Source organism: Schistocerca piceifrons, chromosome 4, assembly GCF_021461385.2.
Source record: "Schistocerca piceifrons isolate TAMUIC-IGC-003096 chromosome 4, iqSchPice1.1, whole genome shotgun sequence".
NCBI lineage: Eukaryota > Metazoa > Arthropoda > Insecta > Orthoptera > Acrididae > Schistocerca > Schistocerca piceifrons.
Genome location: NC_060141.1, coordinates 294065126 through 294087885, shown reverse-complemented (window position 1 = coordinate 294087885; position 22760 = coordinate 294065126). Strand labels below are relative to the sequence as shown.

The window sequence follows — 22760 nt, the reverse complement described above, 5'->3', positions numbered from 1 at the left end:
AAGTAACTATCATCAAACAAGGAATATAAAAAATTCCAACCTAATTTTGTGATTTTACAAAGCATAATATAACTAAAATGTTTTTCAATTATTGGGGGGGGGGGGGGGGGGGGGGGGCTCTGTCCTCTGTACTGTATTCAACTTGGAATTGTAGGAGATCTTGTGAGCACTGAAGCCGCAGAGATGTTCTTTGAGTGCTAAATTCCTTGTCCGTTCTGATTTTTTGAGTGCCCTTCACTCTCCATTTTTGTATCCTTCAGATAAAGTAGTATGGAATATCCGGATGCTCTCCTCCAACTGCAACGACTAGGGAAGGAGGCATCTTTCTGCGAGGTACCTGGGCACATGGATCTTGCAGGGAATGAAAGGGAGAATGTAGAAGCCAAGCAGAGGTGTAGCGACTCTCAGTTATTGTAGTGTTATACTCCATGCATGCCACAGCCTCGCTGCTGAGGTACAGAGTCATGTGTCGATGGGAAGACAAGTGGCTAGAAGTGACTGATAATAAGTTGTGTCTAGTAACGCCCACTACATGGCCATGGCATACTTCCTTTCAGCCAAGAAGATGGGATGAGGTCTTTCTTGCTTGTCTCCACCCAGGCCACAGCCCTATGACGCATGGCTACTGGCTCTGGTGAGAGGACCCATTGATGTGCAGTGCTTGACATGTACAAATCATTGTGTGCCACATTTTACTTAATGTGTTTTATTTTCAGACCAGAGGGCAGCTGCCAATTTGCGGGCTTTTCAGCTCTCTGCCTTAAGTGACGTTGAAACAACACGTGTATTTCTTTTAGCTCTTCTGTGACTATACTTTTTTTTGTAATTCCACACATAGCACCTTTCACCCTTCTCCACCACGTCATGTCCTGTGAGACAGAGTGATTACATTAGTCTGCATTAGTTGGGTGGGAGTGGGTGAATGAATGTCATTTTAAAGGTTTCCTTCTCACGTTCAATCTCAGACTTCCACATTTGTTTCCTGTAATATGTCTAAGGGCACTGATAACTTTGGCGTTGAGTGCCCGTAAGCTCCAAATACACACTGGCATTTGCGACTGACTGTAGGATGATTCCACTGCCAGCAACATACATCTTGCTCACGGACGCGAAGACAAGAGAAATCAGTGCTCACACAGAAGCATGTAGACCACTTGGTTCTAGCTGGAGTGCATGGCAGTGTGCTGCCACGCATCTATGGGCACAGGTGGGCAAACAGCAGTCGGGCAGCTGTCCTGCACGGTCAAGTGTGTGTGGGCAGGGGTAGTCAAGTGTGCAGAATGCACGCAATAGTGCTGCTTGGTGGGTAGCTTACAGCAGTGCCCGCTGAGGGCAAGCGTATGTGATATTGGTAACTAATAGTTATTGAATGCTGAAATAAAATTTTGATTTTTTTCTCAACTCTGGGATTGTGTGTAATGAAAACTGATAATCAGCATAAAGAACTACAGCTCTAGAGGGTATTACAAATGAAAATATCATATTTCCAATCATTTACATTCCAGTTACCATCTTCACTGTCAACATGACAATGCCTGACTCTTTTGCACAACCTATCGTACAGAAAATAATACATTTTTGAGGAATTTTTAATGCAGTGAATCAATTAAACTTGTAATCTTGTAGTAGGCAAGCATGAAAAACAACAAGTATGGCACTTTAGTTGTGCAACCACATAAATCAACATTGCATCTGATAACATTTCAATCTAACCTAGGCCCCAGCTTGCACAATAAATAATGCTGTCACCACAAACTTCATTCACAAAATAGTAAATATAGTGTTGAATAAATACTGGAACAAACATTCTACGTTTTTTCTTTTTTTTTTGTTTTTTTCTCGGAAATACATTTGAGTGTTGTCAGGTGCCCTGCGCTCCAATGCAAAGGTGCCATGTTGATTTAAGTTTAGTAGTTGATTTCCACATTTGTACTGGCCTACTATAAAAAATGTGCAGTTTCGTTGATATCCTGCCATAAAGAACTTCCAAAAACTGCATATTTACGGCATGATTTATTGCACAATAACGTTGGGAAATCTGATGGTGTCTGCATTCCAAATTAAACAAGAAGATTACTGCATTATTGTGGGAAAATGAATTTGTGGTGATTAAACCAGCAAGTTTTTGTGAAATTCAAAGGGACAAATACTGCAAGGAGATCTTAAGATCTTATAATTAAATGTTTCCCTGAGACACTTCAGTCTGTTCTTTATTTACAATAATGATCGAAGCCGGGGAAATGAATTAAAATTTGTGCTGGAGCCAGGACTCAAACTTGGGTCTTCTTGTTGCTAGGCAGAAATGCTAACCATTACACCACCACAACACAATGGTCAACATTGCTGCACAAACTACCCAAACTGAGTGACCTCCCCAACACAAATTTCAATTCGTATCTTCAGCTTATTTTCCTTTACAGTGTCACTACTGCCATGGCTCTCCGGCATTGGAATAGCACCCCAGCATTGGAAATAACGGGAACGTCCTGTACCATAGGTGAGCTTATAGATCTTATGATTAAATGTTTCCCTGAGACATTTAAGTCTCTTCTTTATCTACGATAGTGATCGAAGCAGAAGGAATGAATTAAAATGTATGCTGTGGCCGGGACTCGAGCCCGGGTCTTCTTGCTTGCTAGGCAAAAATGATAACCATTACACCACCACAACACAAATTTTAATTCATTTCTTCTGCTTCACTCCGTATCGTACTTCAAGGAGATGTGAAGGAAACACTGAAAAATATTGGTTTTAACCTTCATATTAGGCTAACGAATTCTTATGTCCACAGATTCATGCAACATGTGTTCACAGCTGTAAGTTGTTCTTTCACCCAGGAAATGGTAATGAATTTTATTAATGACAACATGGCAAAAAAATCTGTCGAGTGTACCGAGAATGGCAAATCTGTAATATATTGTAAAGGGAAACAAACCCTTCATAATTTAATGAAAAAACAGCTTTTCATGCCAGCAGGATAGGTGGACACTGGAAAATGTCTGGTGTGGTGTTGAAGTTGGGTTTTTTTCTTTTTTCCATGTTTTATTTGAGACTCTGAGTGGCTATTTTCACACTATATTGAAATTTTGATGGGTGGACAACATAATACCTCATAAGAAAACTTTGGAGTTATGACACTGCTTTCTTTTGAAAAACTTTCAATAGCGTGTGGTTAAAAGGTAATAATTTCCTTGAACTGATCAGATTTAATGGGTTTAATATAAAATATTTCTTTTTTAATAGTGAAAGTAAATGTGGTCTGTGATACCAATAAATATAACTTAATTGAATGGGTATGTTTTCATTTTCAACACAACAGTGAACAACAATGAACTAAAACAAACATAAGGGATGTATGGTACTTCAAAAATAAGCAGACAGGAACTAATACCAAAATTGGCAGAAAATAACATTTACATTTGCCATAAAATAAAACAGTGTTTTCCTGACTCTAGAGCAGCCTAACATAGACAGTTGTTTTCACCTCACTTCCTTAGCAAGTGGAACACGAAAGGGAATGATTTGCAATGGTTCAAGGTACTATCCACCATGCACCATATGGTGGCTTGTGAAGTACACATGTACTGTAGATGTAGAGAATGTTTCCTCTCCTATGGTCTTGGCATTCATTAGTGTTGCATCTGTGAAGGGAAATGAGAGTTATTTGCTGATGCTGATAACTGTACAAAAACAGTAACATGGCATTTACGACTCCTTAACATAATCATGATGTCATTTATGACAACGGCGCAGAGGGTAACACTTAAAACACTGCCCTGAGGAAAACCTTTCTCCTGTTCAAAACGATCTAACAGCACGTCACGAACTTGGGCCCTAAAAAGCACTTAGACAAGAAGGCCTGTATGAAGATGGGGAAGTGGCTAAGAAAGCCCCATTGATAGAGTTGCTCAAGAATACTGTCTCCAAATAGTTAAAGCAAGTAATTTCAGTGTTATTGATGTAAGTGCATATTGCATAGAAGGACTCACAGAGTTTGCTGCAATAAATCTAAAATGGGGTAGAGGAAATATAGCAATTATAGGTGTGTATTGGCCACCTGGGGCATGTATGAATATATTTTTCAAAAATTTATTTGTAGACAGTACATTTTCTGGGTTAAATGGCCATGTAAATACAATAACAGGGGATATAAATATAGACTTATTAACCAATGATGCCACCACCAAAAAGCTACACCACCTATTCGACAAATCCAGTTTCGCCCCACTTATCCATGAGCCAACTAAAGAGACTGGCAACAGCAAAACATGTCTAGATAATATAATAACAAACATGACCCATCTTTCATTTAGTACATCTGTTCTAAAACCAGCTATCTCTGATCAACATGCTGTACAGCTTCAATTGGAGGCAAATGAGATATCCTTTGTCACTAAAAACTACATGTAAGCAAAAGAATTATATATAATGATAACATCAACAGTTTGAACTGCATGTTAGCACACATACCAAGGTTTGAGAATGATAGCTTTTCCTATGATAGCTTTGCTGCTGCCTTCTACTACTGTTTTGATGCCACATGTCCAGTTGTAGCCACAAAAGTTAAACAAACTAAAAATATAAACGAAAGTATCTAGATAAGTAATGTCATTGAAGTAAGGAAAAATTATTCCACAGTGCAATGTTGAATAATAGACAAAATCTCAAGCTAAAGGAGGTCTTCAAAACTTGTGAAGAATACTTTAAAGATTTATTAATGCAGACCAGGAGCAACTACGTTGCAAACAAGCTTCAGGTTTCACACAGTCTTACTACTGGTGTCTGGGGAGTGATAAACAATTTTAGAACAAGAATAGACAAATTGTGGAGCGGCGGGTGGAATAATTGTTAATGTTCCTATTATTTATTTAATGCTGTTGTTTGCCGTTCTCAACACTGGCTCTCTAACTACAATATTGGCAACCAGAAAGTGATTAGCAAAATGTGAAGCCTGTAATTAGAATTCCTAGTGCCCACTTCATCTGAGAAATACATTTATAGCTACAGCTTATAGCTCTGAGGAATAAGGAGATTGTCTGGTATTCATAATCACAAAACCATTCTCACTAAAATGTTCACTATTTTCTGAAAGTCACAGACCAAGAAGAATCCACACAATCCAACTACCAGTGCAGTTCAGAGTCTAATGCGCTGATGCAACTATAACTGTTCAAATTAAATGTTTAAGTGAATGCTCGCCGTAATTTGATGATAATGTTCATCAAACGCCACGCTAGTAATAGTAGAATGTCCGTCCTGCAGCGGCACGTGAAAATACGACATATGCAAACTAAAGATAGATCATTAACGTCATCCCAAAATTAACACTTCACTTGAGAATGATTTCATGGCTACGCGTATCCCGAGTAACTTATTACTGCATCCGAGGCTGTTTATACCAACGATACCGATACGACGCGACTCCTGGCACAGGTGGTGCGCTAATCAGCATCTGGAGAGAACTGGGGCGTGCCTTTCTCGCGCAGTGTTCTTACATATAAAGCCGCGGTGCGGACGGCTCAGGGAACGCCAGATCAAATCTGCTCTCCCATCGAGCCACTGGGCTAGTAATGCACCACTTTAAAGTTATCGAATAAATCATTGCTTCCTTTGCTGATGGGCGATGAAGCTTTCAATTTAATTGTGCAATCAGCATACAAGTAAGTAATGATAATAAAAGTCTGATGTGGCTAAGTCAAATATTTTGGGCAAGAGAATTAATTTAATTACACTACACGCAGTAGACGAGCTCTGAACTTGCTCTTTGGAGATACGCTATCGCTATAGTTTTATAGTTATTCAGTTGAAACTTCTCACATCTTTATGATTATAGCAGATCTCCCTTCTACTTAAATTTAAACATCCTAGCTTTATTTATTCGCCTACTTAATCTATCTTGCTTCCTTAATTTCTAAGAGAAAAACCAGAAAATCATGAATTTCAACTAAAATTTTAATTTATGAGATCCAGAATACAGTTTCTACTAAATTATTACGCAAAAGGAATCTAAATATAAATTTTTAAGTTTCTAGCTCTTTTCTGTTGTGCCAATGATTTTTACAGAAAAACATCCAAATTTCGAAAATGGTAAAAGTTATTGAACTAATATCCAACACATATTGATTTTGTATTATTCCTGACATGCTAGAAACGTTTCAGGTTATTTACTTCATTTTAAAGTATTGCACAATATTTATGACGTCAGAGCTAGTTACAGCGGACTAGGCTGGTACACAATGGAAAGACTGATGAGAATTTTATAAGGCGTGAGTATACTGCTTCCCTACAAAATCCTGTATGGACTTTATTATTGACCACAATGGGATTGTAGAAAAAGATCAACTTAACCATTGATAATATATTCAATGAACTTTTTCTTCAGTAAGAGAAGCTATCAATGACAAGCATAATAACCTGCAGTACAATTTTAAAGGCAATCCATCCGAGCATGGCATATATCTAGCCCCCACAAACTGCAAAGAAATAGTTAACATCATTAGCTCTCTAAAATCTTCCAATTCTGCAGGGCATGATGGCCTCAATAGGTCCTATTGATGTATTAAAAGTGTGCGACAAAATGTCTCTGTACCTCTATCTATAGCAGTAAATAACATAACAGAATCAGGTACCTTCTCAGACAGACTAAAAATAGCTCATCTTTAAAAAAGTAGAACTCAAGATTCAAAACTACAGACAAATCTCAACACTTCCTGTCTTTTCCAGAACAGTTGGAAAAAGTCATATACAGCAGAATTATAAACTTTCTCCAGATGCACATCTGATGTTTGAAAATCAAAATGGTTTCTTAAAATGTAAATCAACAAGCACAACAGATGCTCAGTTAATTGAAGAGATAATAAGTGGCATTGAGAACAAGCAACATGTTGCCGGTATACACCTCGATCTTGAGAAAGCTTTCGACTGTGTGAACACCACTATTAGAAAAGCTATGGAACATTGGCATCACAGGCACTGCTCATGACCTAATAAAATCTTACATGAGCACACAAAAACAGTTTTTACTGCTTAAAACTGAAAGGGATGTTCACAAATCCAAAATCACTAACATAAAATACGGAGTGCCCCTGGGCTCAGTACTGGGTCCTCTTCTGTTTTTGATTTATGCACATGAGATAAGATATTGCACTCAGAGTTCCAAAATAGTTCTTTAGGTGGATGATACATCCATTGTGTGTGAAACGGAATCATTTAATGAACTAGAGACCCAACGTAATAACATGACAAACAAAATTGTTCAGTACTTTAATAAGAGCCACTTACAGGTAAGCAGTAGTAAAACAGGTCTCATGGGGCTTAACAACAGTGGTTTTAATGATGAAATTAAACTATACATAGGCAATGAATTAGTAAAAACTGAGTTTAAAGTAAAATTCCTCAGTTTAGCAATTCAGAGCAATCTAAAACAGCACATACAAGTGAATTAGTAAAAACTGAGTTTAAAGTAAAATTCCTCAGTTTAGCAATTCAGAGCAATCTAAAACAGCACATACAAGTTGACACTCTGGCATGTAAGTTGTCTAAGAATATATTTGCAATTGACATGGTTAGCAAGTTCTGCAAAGACACTGTTGTTAAAAAGACAGCGTACCATGCTCTGATTTTCTTCTCACCTGAATACGGAATAGAAATTTGGGGAGAAACAACCAAAGAAAATCTGAATAAGCTATTGCTACTTCAAAAAAAGAGCTATAAGAATCATCTGCGGAGCAAAATATAAGGAATCATGCCATGGTTTGTTTCCAAAAACTGGTGTACATTCTAAAAGCTATATTAATTGTTAAAATACTGCAGCCCAACATTTGTTGTAATTTGTATCAGTAAAGTACCAGACATCAAGAAAAATTTTACATTAGCAGCCACAGAACAGCACTCTATAAAAAGGGTCCACAATATGCAGGTTTAAAGTTAGCCAATGCACTGCCTAGTAAAGTTATGACCCTACCCACAATCGAGCTAAGATTTCAGTTAAAGAAATTCCTGTTACATAATCCATTTTACACATTAAAAGAATACCATATTTAAATAAGAAGTGCTTTGAAAAAATATGTGAACAGAATCAAGAATCATCTTATTTGTAATTCAATGGCATATTCAGAAAAATGTATTATTATGCTATGTATCAAGAATTGTAACCTGTTTTTATACTTATGTAATGAATCATCTGATATTGACTATTATTATTATTATTATTATTATTATTATTATTATTAAAGTTTCTTCCTGTTACATTCACATACAGAATGCGGGAAGAAAGATTGACTGGATGTGTCTCTGCATGCAGTAATTACTGTAACCTTATCATCACAATCCATCTGTGAGTAATACGTAGCGGGTTGTAGTATATTTCTAGAGTAATCATTTAAAGGTGGTTCTTGAATCTTTGTTAATAGAATTTCTCAGGATAGTTCACACCTATCTTCAAGAGACTTCCTATTTAGTAAAACCATCAAAACAGGGAAAAATTGTATACTAATATTTGTGTATTTTACTTTGCAAAAATCATGGCTGGCCATTATGTCAAATATTGTAGAAAGGGAATGAGGTAATTCTTAAAATTGCTTTTCTTTCACTTGGAAAAATAAAATCAATGGGGTTTTCAATTGTTTGACATTTTAACATTTTTGTTTTTGTAGCAAATAACATTTTTATTTTTTCTTGAGAACCTAAAACAAACCACTGAAATTTCTAGGGCTCATCATCATCATCATCGATTGGCTTACTTGCTCAGTTTACATTCTCATACAAAGACTTGATATTATACAAATGGTTTACTATACATAATATCAACAAACAAAATGTCTAGCTGAATATCTCGGTCTCTTAACGAATCCGTAGATCTTGGTGTCAACAAATGTAATTAATTGTGTCCACCAGGAAATTTCCCTAGCAAACACTCTTCAGTCAGGTTCTATTTAGTTTGTACGATAGCCCCACAGTCACATGTTGGAGCATTTTTTGTACCTCCATTTCCACAAATAAGCCCAATACTTTCCTTGCCCTATACTGAATCAATTCAAAGATGCCTGTAGTTTCCTGGGAAGAGCAAATCCATGCATACGTTTAGGAGAAGCAGCAATAAGTTGAGAATCTGGTGGACAAAATTTCTGCCAAATGTCTTTCCACTCTCACATCTCATACAAGAGGCGCATCTTGCACTGGCCAGGGACATTTTCTGGATTTAAGTCTGTTGCAGGTATGTTCTGTAACTTTTTGTACAAAAGTGAGTTCTGGTGAGTAGTACACTTCCGGGCCTCTCTTACAATTGCTGCTTCTTGTTTAATTGATGGTGGTACAGTATTACATGACACGGCCAACTGTGGAAATGGAGTTGATTTAGTAGTGCCACTAATTATTGTCATTACTTAATTTAATTTAACATCAACTGTGCGTGGACGTGTAACGCTTTTTCTTACCGGCGCACAGTAATCTGCTGTACAGTAGGCCAATGATAGCACAGCAATAGACATTTTATTTATGTCCACAGTACATTATTCAGAACGCTTGACCATATTTGCAACACATACATTCGATGTTATTTATAGCAGTAATTTAAATATTTATTTTTTATATTTGAAATAGGGCACATACAATCCTCTGAAAATTGATAACAACTTGCAGTTCAACAAATGCAAGCACGGGGGGAATGGGAACACGGCAAATACCCTCTCATTTGGGCCAATGGACTGATAGCAAAAGTCATAAAGAATGCATAAATTGTACAGTAACAGTAACATTAGAGCTAATGTATTTAGTTCAACTATTATTCTAGAGTAACACAGGCAGGAATATTTACAGCTGTATGTCTTTATAGGATTTGGATTTGTCAGTTGACAACATAAGGAGAAATTTATACCTAGGTAAAAAGAAGAAACAAATTCATCTGCAGACTGTTCCTGTGTCACTGAAGTGATCTTGGCAAAATATCTCAAAACAAGCCTGAGTAGATGACAGAAAATAAAACTTGAAGTAACTGATTTAGTAATAATTTTTCACCAAAATGGTGAGCAGTCTAGTGATTTATCAGGTACAAAAATTATTGGAATCACAGAAAAAAGCAGTGTAACAGAAAATGGTTGATTTTGGCAATTTGCACATACTTCATTCAACTTTTAAAAGTGAAATCCAAAAACTAAAGTAAGTTTTTCTAAACTGGACTCACTTTGTCCCCAAATTGGGAGTTCTAGGCTATCAAGTGCTAACAGAACACACTCAGTATGTGTCCATAGGCTACCATTCATCAGAACATAATTTTACTAACTCATGCAGTACCATTACAATTTTAAGGAAGTTATAAAGATCAGATCTCACAAAAATTATTGTATTTGAAAACCTGACACTGTACTGAATGACTAGGAACCACTGACCTTAACCAATAGATTTCACCTAGCAGAATACAAATTATCATGTGTAGTGCTTACATTGCTGACTTTCCAGAATATCTTTCAACTAAATTAGAAAAATTTGTTCCACATTGTTACACAGTCAAATCTTGATCAAAATATTATACAACACTTAAATAATTATCAAGTGCAAAAGCTGCCTCAGTATCACAACCTTAAGTGAAAATTCTCTTTCCCTGCATAGGATGAAGTCCACTGGACACAGCTGCACAGTACCTCCTATTTGTAATTAGTTTAAATTAAAAAATACAGGAAGTGAAAGACTGTGTTTCATCTAATAACATGAAACATGATGTCAGTGTGGTCCACAAAATGCAAGAAACTGTGACTGAATTCAGCTAAGAATTACATTCAAATGCTAAAATACATATATTTTCCCAATGAATTTGTAATCCAATAAAAAAATTAATTCTCTAAAGCCATGCCTTCAACAAAATGATTTTAACACTGTGGTGAAGTTTACTGTTGCAGTGGACAGCTGCCAATGTCGCTTCTTTAGCATTTTTAATCAGTCTTGAGGTTGCTAATGCAAGCACACCAGGGTTAACATCAGTCCAGAGTGGTCATTCTTTGACAATAGCCAACAAAAAGCTGTGAGAATGGCAGAGGATGGACAGTTACAAGATTAGCATGAAAAGAAATTTTACAAAGACCTCTAGGAAATCAAATACTACAATATTTGCATCAGACTAGTTTCAGTTTCATAGTGTTAACATCACAAGAGTCAAGTTTCATTTTCTTTCTGAAGAAGTTGTAAATGAGGCACTTACGAAATTGTAGAACTTCAAACACTTCCTGGAACCATAACTTTAATTCATTAGATTCTTCAGGTACCCTGGAGGCAAGATCAGTGTGTGTGTGTGTGTGTGTGTGTGTGTGTGTGTGTGTGTGGAGGGGGGGGGGGGGGGGGGGGGAGGGAGTGTTAGAAGTATTGACCCTGGCTGTTGGACAATTGTCTCACTGTGACACAAGGTGGTTAATGGCTGTCTCATAGGATTCCCAGGGCTGCTATGTTAACCAGTTCCGCACATGCAGCTGGACGTCGTCATCTGAGGTGAATCGTTTGCCCCTCAGAGCCTTTTTAAGGGGACCAAAAATGGTGTAATCCCAGGAAGAGAGGTCCGGACTCTATCGAGGGTGGCCGAGAACCTCCCATTTGAATTTCTGCAGGAGTGCAGCGAACGTGTGTTGGCTGCATGAGGCTTTGCATAGGCGTGGAGCAGAATGAACCCACAAGTGAGGTTGCCTGGTCATTTTGATTTGATTGCTTGGCAAATGGTGGTCAAGGTTTGCGAGTAACACTACGCATTCACTGTTGTCCCATGCTGCAGGAAGTAAATCAGAAGGGGGCCATTTTTTGTCCACCTTAAAAAGACTCTGAGGGGCAAACTGTTCACCACGGACGATGACATCCACCTGTATGTGCGGGACTGTTTAACATCACAGCCCCGGAAATTTTATAAGACAGCCATTCTTCACCTTGTGTTACAGTGGGACAAGTGTCTCAACAGCCAGGGTCAATACATCTAACATACACCCACCACCTCTTACTCATTACAATAATAGAAATTATTCTACACAATAGAAGAAGTTGCCAGGGAGAAACTTTCACAGTTTGTTATCAAATTTTACTTTGCTGTCTCCAGACATTTTGTATCAATGAATAAATGAACAAAAATTTTTGTTGCAGCATTGTCCATCCTATTTTGTGCTAAAGACAACATTAATGTGATATAATGAATGTCATTCTTCTTTCTGGTAATGTAATTATTACCTCATTGGCCCATACATATACGAGGGTAATCCCAAAAGTAAGGTCTCCTATTTTTTATAAGTACATAGACCTGTTTATTTCTACAATGGTTTACATCTGTTTACAGCTTGAACATTTAGCTATTTTTCAGCATAATCACCATTTCTGTTGATGCATTTTTGTTGATGCTGTGGCATGTTTTGTGATGCCCATGTCACACCAGCTCGCCGCCATGCTGTTCAGGAAGTTATGAACCTCTTCTTTCACCTCGTAGTCAGAGCTGAATCGCTGGGACCACAATTAACACTGAGAGGTACTGTGAGACTCTGAAAAACATCCAACGGGCAATTCAGAACCAGAGATGAGGAATGCTGAGCAAGGGCGTACACGTGCTCCGTGTCAACACTCGCCCACAACATCGCTCAGCAAAGCATCGCTCTCCTGCAACAGTTTCAGCGGAGTATAATCACCCACCCACCCACCCACCCTATAGTCCCGACTTGGCGCCCAGTGACTATGACCTGTTCCCTAGGTTAAAAGAACACTTGGCCATAAAGTGATTCAGCTCCGACAACGAGGTGAAAGAAGAGGTTCATAAGATTCTGAACAGCATGGCGGCGAGCTAGTATGACATGGGCATACAAAAACTGTCACAGCGTCTACAAAAATGCATCGACAGAAATGGTGATTATGTTGAAAAATAGCTAACTGTTCAAGCTGTAAACTGATGTAAACCATTGTAGAAATAAACAGGCCTATGTACTTATAAAAAATAGGAGACCTTACTTTTGGGATTACCCTCATACATACATACATACATACTCAAACTGCAGTAGATTATTTGCAACAAACTTCATGAAGGAATAAATACACTGTGAAAGCAGTAAGCAGAATGCCCCACTCTTAAACAGATGTCTACAAGCCGATGATTGGGTGACACCACAAAAAACCACTTACTATTCTCAAGGCATATTTTTGCAAAATGAAGACTTTTTTTCTTAAATATGAATTATGCCAGAACATTATACCACATGACATTACTGAATGAAAATATGCAAAATGTTTGCTAACTGATTTGTCTCTTCCCCAAGATTTGCAATGATTCTAAGTGCAAATGTGAGTTCCAAAATGTGTTTTTTTTCTATTTTTTTTCAATTTAAATTCAAATCAATATGGACCCCTAAGAATTATGAAGTTTCCACTCTATTTATTATTCCTCACCATGTGTTACACTTATCACTGATGGAGTACCTCTAGATGTGCAGAACTGAATATTTTGGGGCTTTTCAAAAATGAGGGTGAGATCACTTGCAGAAGACCAGTCAATTACACTTTTCATAACTTTACTTACCTTTTCTATTTTTTATGTAAGGCACGGATCGATTGCAATACTAGTGTCATCTGTAAGAAGAACTAATTCTGCTTGTTGTGTATTAGACAGAAGATCACTTACATATATAGGGAACAGTAGTGGACCTAAGATTGAACCTTGGGGAAACTCATACATGAATTCCTCTCCAGTCACAATTATGTCTCTGGACTATATTGGTTGAATTACTAAGTACAGCTTTCTGATTAGTGCGCACATTTTACTTCAGACAATGCCAACAGGATTTGACACATTTAGGTGACTTGGTATGATCTTACACAAGAAGACAAAACAGGCATAAATTGAAGAAAAGATGTTTGCAATTATATGTTGTAGACACAAGTAAGATATGAAACAAATGTAGCAACTGCAATGATTTTAAAATCAAAATCAGGTAAATCATTCTATCTATAAGGGAAAATAATAAAAAAAAAATTGTAGTACACAAAAAGGGTAAAATTCAAGCAAACAAGACATTGAGAAGTATTTTTCCTGTGGTAACTGCCCTTACTGTGGTGATTCTCCAGTGTTATCAGTTGTGAAAATATCATCAGAAGTAAATGCAAGAAAGCTTTTGTCCAAGCTAGCCAACTTACATTTAAATATCGATATATCAGCGTGTGATGAATGGTTCACTGACAGTGGTGCTACACATCAAGTATCAAACTGCCAAGTGGTACTACACATCATGTAACAAACTGCAGAGACTGGTTTGTTTCAAGCAATCCTTTTGAAACAACAAAGAAACTGGACAGTGCTAAGAATAATGTGTTTGGTGGCCATTACTGATGTTGAAACCTTTGATGGAAAAACATGGACTACACGGTATTTTCAAGATGAGTGGTACTGTCAAGATGGTGTTTGTAATTTTTTTCTCAGTTATAAAAGGCTGGAGAAAATGATACTGATCAAAGTATCAATAATAATGGTGAAATATGGTTATGTCACAGACACCATACCAACTACTATTCCTCTGTCTGAAAGCAAAAATGAGCTTTATCCTTTGACACTGAAAGTGATTTACCAAAAAAGGTCTTTTGATGTACAAGAAGCTATGAATACTCTTCAGAAAGATTTGGACAGCAGAGTGCATGCCATGTACAATCATTCCCAACAGCACATGGCATTGATATAAAGGTCGATGGTGAATTTTGTGAAGGTTGTATGCTACGTAAACTATATCAACGAGGTTTGGTACCCAAGTTGATAAATCAACTAACCCAGGAGAATTACTCTTCGCTGATGTCTGTGGTCCAACAGAAGGAAAGGATTTAGCTGGCTATTGGTATTTTCTTGTTTTTAAGGACAATTTTCCTGGTTTTAGGGTGACATATCTTTTAAGACCAAAAGATAGGTTAGACAGCAGTTTCCAATATATACTGAGATGTTGAAAACACAAGCTCAACTGATATTAAAGAACTGTGAGCTGGTGGTGGGCAAGGGGTTTGGTAACTGTGATGTAAAAAAAATATGCTGAGTCAACTGGGTGGGCACATCCTCTGACTGTGTCATACACACAATGGCAAAATGGAGTTGGTGAATGTGAGAACAGGATGATCTGTGAAATAGTATGTTTGTGGCTTCAGTCAGCAAGGCATATTACAAATGCATTGGGAGATGAAGTGGTGCTTGTTGCAATTCATATCTGTAACTGAACTGGGCCGACAAGGGTTAAAGGAAAAACACCCAACTGAATTATTTTTGAGAAAGAAGAGTCAGTCCTGACCACCTGAAAGTATTTGGGACAGAATGCTTTATTTGGACTGAAGCACAGAAACAGATGAAGTTTGATGCCAATATTTAGAAGGTTATATATTTGGCTATGATGTCTGTGGCTATCACTTATACCTACCAGACAGGGATTCAGTTACTGTCAGCTGAGATGTAAAATTCAATAATGAAAACATCACAACAAACACTGAAGAGTGATGTAACCAAGTTTAAGTTGACATCTCTACTATGGATAATTTTACACATGAGACTATCTGTAATCTGAATGACAGAGACACTACAGAACAAATTTTTACATGATTGAACCATCATTATCGTGCTGAAGTGAATGAAGATGCAAATGACATCTCTTTAATGGGAGCTGGAAGTATAGATGGATATCCAGTTTTGAGAACTAGGGAAACAATTAGAAGCCCAAGCAGTGAAGTCTTCAGATGCACAAAGTTTTGTGTGTGTGTGTGTGTGTGTGTGTGTGTGTGTGTGTGTGTGTTTGGATACCATGGATGCTCAACAGTGAGGTCATCAGCACCCTTACACTCATTAAAGCAAATGAATGAAGAGATAATCTTTAAAAACTGTTGCACTCGAAATGATCTCGCACCACTCTATGTCAAATGCACTAAACAACTCAGAAAGAGGGAAAGTAGCTACACATGAAATTAAAAAACAGAGAAACAAAACACAGACGAGCTAAAAGAAAAGCACAAGGAAATGTGACTAGCTGACCACTTACAAAACTTGGATGAGGCAGTCATCCTGTTAACACATTAAAACCATCTCCTTAAAAATCTTGGAAAAATGTTGAACAATATCACAAAACTGCAAATTTGAACTACATTCATTTGAATGTTACTTAAAATAGAGGACAGATGTGTCGCAAATCCACCGTAGCCCACTGGTTGGAAAATAAAACACAGCACCAATAAAATGGGGGCACACAGTCATCTTATGTCACAAGCACCACATATTTGAAGGCCCTGTTGACAGAGCAAGAAGTCATGCATCACAGGGCTGTGGCCTACGTGAAGATAATTAAAGAGGATCTATTCTGTCGACTTGGCTGGAAGGAGGTATACCTCAGATGTGTGGTGGGCTTTACTAGATGGAGCTTGTCATCTATCAGTTCCAGCCACACCGTCTTCCCGCTAACACGTGACTTTGTACCTCGGTGGTGAGGTGAAAAGCATGCAGGGGGATGGCACACTGAAATAGCTAAGGATCACGAAACGCTCCCTGGCTGCTAGATCTGCTCTTTTTTCCTCTGCGATACCCATGTACCATGGTATGCAGCAGAAAGACACCTGCTGCCTCAGTTGTTGTAGTTGGAGGAAGGCATCTTGGGTATTCTGGACAACTTTATCTGCTGGGTACAAATGTTGGAGAGAGTGAAGGGCCCTCAGAGTATTGGAACAGACATGAAATTTAGCACCAGAAGAACGTCTCATCCCCATGTGGGATTTCTGGTCCCCCATCGGGCACCTCCACAAGTGGCAGGTAAGGGAATGTTCTCCAGATATTGAGGGTACCAGGGAAAACAAATACCTGGGCCAGACCAAAGTCAGTATGTATGAGGGCCAATGGCTTGGAAGAAAGGCAGAGGAGTCCCCAATCATCAACTGCTGCTTTGCAGTCAGTAAAGGGATCTACAAAGGCTAAGGATGTTCCCCTGAAAATGGAACCAGCTACCCGGCAAGCTGTAAGGGGCAAACCTTCAAATGGTTGGATGGAAGATTAACAATCTTCCCCTGTAAAAAATTACTTGTTTCGGATGCTAACAAATGAATAAGCTGGGCAGATATTTTGAAGATGACCCCAGCAAACAAAAAAAAGATAAGAGAGATGTACATAGGAACATGGAATGTGCAGAGCCTATACCAAGCTGGAATCCTACGGCACCTGCTAACCCAAGTAAACAACTACGGTATAAAACTATTGGCTCTCCAGGAAATCAGGTGGACAGGAAGTGACACAGCCTAATGGACTCAGGAAATATCAATATCTTCTATAGTGGCGGGAGGACAAATACCTTTGATACAGGTTTTGTCGTCGCTAAAGACTGAAACATGCTGTAATGCACTTCGAACCAATCAATGAACAGATGTCCATGTTAAGGTTAAGGGGGAAATTTTTCAACATAACAATTATAAACGTACACCCACCCACAGGGGAGGCAGAATAACAACAACAGAAGGATGACTTTTATAGCAAGGTAGAGCAGTCGTATGATCAGGCTCCCAAACATGATGTTAAGATCTTAATAGGAGACTTGAGTGCAAAAATAGGAAAAGAAGAGGCTTATCAGCCAACTATAGTAAGACAGAGCCTTCATGAAATATCAAATGGAATTAGGGTTGTTTTTGCTATAAGTAAAAACATGACTGTCTGCAGTACATGTTTTCCAAACAAAAAGATACACAAAGAAACATGGTTATCACAAGATGGACAAACTAGAAATCAGATAGGCCATATATTGATTGACCAGAGGCATGGATCGAACGTAATGGATGTTAGGAACCAATGTTTGAGCTGAATGCAAATCAGACCATCAACTAGTGAGAATTAAGTACAGGCAAAGGATCTCACTATTGAGTAAACAAAAAGGCCACAAACAGAAGAGTTTTGACATTAGGAAGTTACAAGAAATTCGGAGAGCGTATCAGACAAAAATAGAAGAGGGGACTAAGAATGATAATACCAACACTGAACATATAGAAATAATGTGGAAACAATGTATGACTGCAATCCTTGAGGCAGCTGGGGAGGTTTTGGACATGTATGGGCTCAAAGGAAGAGAGGTTGGTTTGATGAAGAATGTATGAAAAGAATTGAAGAGCGTAACATAGCACAAATGAAATTATTTCTAACAACTAGAGCAATTCTGAATGAATATAATGAGAAGTGCCATGTAGCTAAGAGGGTTTGTAGACAGAAGAAAAGATCACTAGAAACGAAAAAAAATGGACGAAATTGAACAGCTAGGAGAATAGAAGCAAGTACATGAAATGTACCAAAAGATTAAAGAAGGAAAGGCTGGGTTTCAAACCAGAACAAATATGCGAGATGCTAACCAAAATTTTCGGGACTGGTGCTGCCATCTGTTGAAAACCTTACCTTTGGGCTAATGGTCACCATCACCCTCGAAGTAGTTCCCATCCGCATGTACACAACGGTCCCAGCGCTTCTGCCAATGGCCAAACGTTTCCTGGAAGTCCTGTTCTTTGAGGGTGTTTATCACCGGCAGCGATGCTTCTTGAATCCTCTCTAGAGTGTCGAACCGATGGCCTTTCAACTTGAGTTTCAGTTTTGGGAATAGCGCGAAGTCGCAAGGTGCCAAATCTGGTGAGTACGGTGGGTGGGGTACAACCGCCATGTTGTTTTTGCCAAAAAGGTCCTGGTGAGCAAGGACATGTGACAAGAGCGCGTTGTCATAATGCAGCAGCCAGTTCCCTTGACGACAAAGTTTGGGCTGTTGTCACCACGTTTTCACGGAGCCGTCGCAAAATGTCACAGTAGTATGTGGAATTCACTGTTTGGTTGGTGGGACGAATTCTTTGTGCACAATTCCCTTGGTATCAAAGAAAACGATGATCATGCTCTTCACTTTGCTCTTCACCTGTCTCGCTTTTTTGGGTCTTGGAGAGCCTGGGCTCTTCCACTGGGATGATTGTTGCTTTGTCTCTAGATCGTAACCATAAATCCAGCTCTCATCGCCGGTGATAACCCGTGACAAGAAGGTTGGTTCATCAGATGCGGTCTGACGAAGGTCCGTGCACACTTCAACATGCTGTGCCTTCTGATCAGCAGTCAAGATCCTTGGCACAAATTTTGCAGCAACACAATGCACAACCAATTCATGTCAACATTTATTGACATGTCCCATAACCAATACCCACTTCATCCGCAAGGCCTTGAATGGCTCGACGTCGATCCGCGCGAACCAACTGTTGAAGTTTGGCAACAATGTCTGGTGTTGTGTGGCTAATGGGCCTTCCAGTGTAAGCATCATCTTTGACATCTCTACAGCCAGCCCTTAACAGAGCATGCCACTCAAACACAAGCATACAGCTCATGCTGTCCCCCAAACACTGGTCTCCGTAGCACTTTTCCCGAGATTCGCACGGAATTTGATACACACACACACTGTTCTGTTCGTGGATCCATTGTAAAACACACGAGTATTACGGAAATCACTGTGGACATGCAACACATCCTCCCAGCTGAATGCCATTCTGCACACTGACTCATCAGATATGCAGCTCTCGCCACCTGGCGGTGCAAAGATCTACTACTCCTAATTTCCAGATGGCAGCACCAGTCCCGAAAATTTTGAATTCCACCTCGTATGCAGAAGTAAAGAAGGGATTTGATAGGGGAGAGTGACAAAATATTTGACAGATGGGCAGAATGCTTCCAAGCGTTATTGAACCCATAAGTAGAAGGATTAGAGCAATAAGTACTGGTGGAAATAACTTATTATGGACCAGAGGTCTTCACCAGAACCCACAATGAAGGAAGAGTTAAATAGAGGAGGGCCCACTTTTAATAGTTCACTGCAGTACCTAGTCTATGTAGCATTAATCGTATGAAACACTGCTGTGCTGGCTGACACCTATTGACAACTGGAGGGAGGTACAAGGGAACTTGGCCTGGTACTCAATGTTGAAACGACCAAATATATGGCAATGACCAACCAACGAAATCTACCAAATCTCAGGATAGCCGGCAAGAAGTTTGAGAGGGTGAGAGACTTCAAGTACCTCGCTTCGGCTGTCACAGAGACAAGTGACATCAGCAGCGAGGTGAAAGCTAGAATAGCAGCAGGTAACAGATGCCACTTTGCCACACTACCCACGCTTAAGAGCTTCCTTCTACCATTAAAATCTAAAATCCTCATTTATAAAACAATTATAAGACCAGTTGTTATGTATGGTGCCAAGAAGTGGACCATGACAGCAAATGAGGAAAGGATCCATAGCATTTGGGAGAGAAAGGTTCTGCATACAACATATGGCCCATTATACTATCAAGAAGATTGGCGCATCCATATGAATATAGAACTAGAACAACTTTCTGAAAAACCTGACACTGTCACTACCATTAAAACAAGAAGGCTGTGATGTGGAGGACACGTGGTAAGAATGGAGGAAGATAGACCGTGTAAGAAGTCTTTTGATGGCAGGCAAGGCAGATGATAGGTGGATGGAACTAAAGAAGACATGAAAAAGCTGGGTGTCAGAGGATGGAAACAGAAAGCCATGGACCGAATAGAATGGCACAATATTGTGATGCAAACCAAGGCCCATCAAGGACTATAGAGCCAAGGAGTAAGTAAGTAAGTAAGTAAGTAAGTAAGTAAGTAAGTAAGTGAGTAAGTACGTAAGTAAGTAAGAATGCCTCACCTGCTGCAGTGCCTGCTAGATTGCATATAATTCTGTGGCGAAAGCAGTAAAGTGTTGAGGCAATCAGACGTTGAGGACATGATCTGAGAAAACAACAGAGCAACCAATGTAGTCCCCCTTGTTTGGACACATCTGTAAAGACAGCTACATAGTTCTGGTGCTTATACAAAATGCCAGAAAACCTTGCATTAAAAACACAAGCAAGAGTGCAATCACTCCTGTACTGCACCAAATCTAAAATTATCCTGGTCCTTTGCAGTAATCAAGGTGACAGATGGTTAAAACCCTGGAGATGTAGTTGTACTTGCTCCACACTGATTGACTCCAGCATACATCACACAAGGATCCCAAATAGTGTTGTGGCTCATGGTTGGTTGGAGAAAAGGTATTCCAGAGGTGGATGAGCAACAGTACGATATACAGTGAAATGGGAGCTGCAAGGAACTTACATGCAAGACACACCATAAGGAACTGTCATCAGATTGTGAGTGGCAATTCCGTGGCCAGACTGGGTATGGGACTGGGACTATAAGCACCAATGGCGAGCCTAATCCCCTCATAGTGCACAGTATCAATGATCTTCAAATAAGAAGGCCTCGCCGATTCATACACTGTGCACTTAAGAAGGCCTCATTGATCCATACACAGTGCACAAGAGCCCTATAAAACTGGAGCAGACATGCCCTGTCTGCTTCCCAAGACCTGTGACTATGGAACTTTATGATGTTCAGTACCTTGAGGGTTCTGGCTTTCAGGTCTCTCAGGTGTGGCAACCACGACAATTTTGAGTGAGAAATGAGGCCCAGAAACCTCACTAAGTCTCTAAACTGTAGACTGGTGTCCCTCATATGCAAGTCAGGTAAATTAAAATTATGATGGAAACAATTAAAATGAACACACACACACACACACACACACACACACTTATCTGGTGAAAACTGAAACCCTGTCTTTCCAGACCACTCCTCTAACCTCCACAATGTAAGTTGCAAGTGACAGCTGGCTGTTGCAATACTGGTGGGGGAACAGAAAACAGCAAAATTTTCTAAAAATAAGGATCACTGTACAGGACTCCTTACTGTAGTTGTGATACTGTTTATAACTTTGGCAAACACTGCCCTGAGGAAAACCTTTCTCCTGGTCAAAACGATCTGACAGCATACCACCAACTTGGGCCCTAAAAAACCACCGAGACAAAAAGACCATAGGAAGATGGGGAGGTGGCCATGAAAGCCCCATTGATGCAGTTGTGTGGGAATACTGTCTCTCCTAGTAGTATTGTACGCCTTACTGATATTGAAGAATATGTCAATACAGTGATGTTTATGTAGGAATGCCTGCTGAAAAGCCACCTCCAGCAGGGTCAGTTTGTTGACAGTGGACTGAACTCTGCGGAATCCACACTGAGAGTGGCTAAGGAGTTGCCTGGTCTCCAACAACAAGATCAGACAATGGTTAACCGTTCACTCCAGGATCTTTCCTACACGGCTTGTTAATACGATACTCCTGTAACTATTGGGACAAACGTGGTCATTTCCTTGTTTGAGGAGAGGTACTAAAATTGCCTCCCTCTACACGTTGGGGGAAGTTGCCTGTCTGCCATGTAAGACTAAAACATGTCAGGAGGATTTCCTTTGATGACGCTGACAAATGCTGAAGCATGCAGTACCGGATTTGGTCATGACTGGGTGCAGTGTCATGAGTCTCAGCCAATGCCAATTCCAGTTGCTATATGGAGAAACAGGAGTTGCAGGACTCATAACTGTTGGATCTGAAGTCCAACTTGCCCCTCTCGACAGTTGCATGGTACCAATGAAACACTGGATCCTGGCTTGCATCGGCAGTAGTTTTTGCAAAACGCTCGGCCAGTATCTGAGCGATGTCTCTGGGTGTTGTTTGGAGACACCCCTGTTTCAGCACTGTTGCTATTGGTAAACAACTGTGTTTACTAAAAATCTGCCAGATGGCTTCCCATACTTTAGTACAGAAGTGGAATGGCTGACACAGTCCAGGAACACTTGCCATAACCATTTCTTGCTCTCCTCAATGACACATCAAGCCTTGACCCTCGTCACTCAAAAGGCCCT

General features: G+C 39.4%; 1 protein-coding gene and 1 non-coding gene across 2 annotated transcripts in view; both read right to left on the bottom strand.

Moving 5' to 3' along the window:
• Positions 1 to 22760, bottom strand: part of LOC124796360 (DNA-directed RNA polymerases I and III subunit RPAC1) — a 206216-nt gene that overhangs the window by 177276 nt on the left and 6180 nt on the right. The gene's annotated exons all lie outside the window — the stretch shown is intronic.
• Positions 2598 to 2670, bottom strand: Trnaa-agc. The gene has a single exon. It is a non-coding gene; the product is annotated as a tRNA-Ala (tRNA).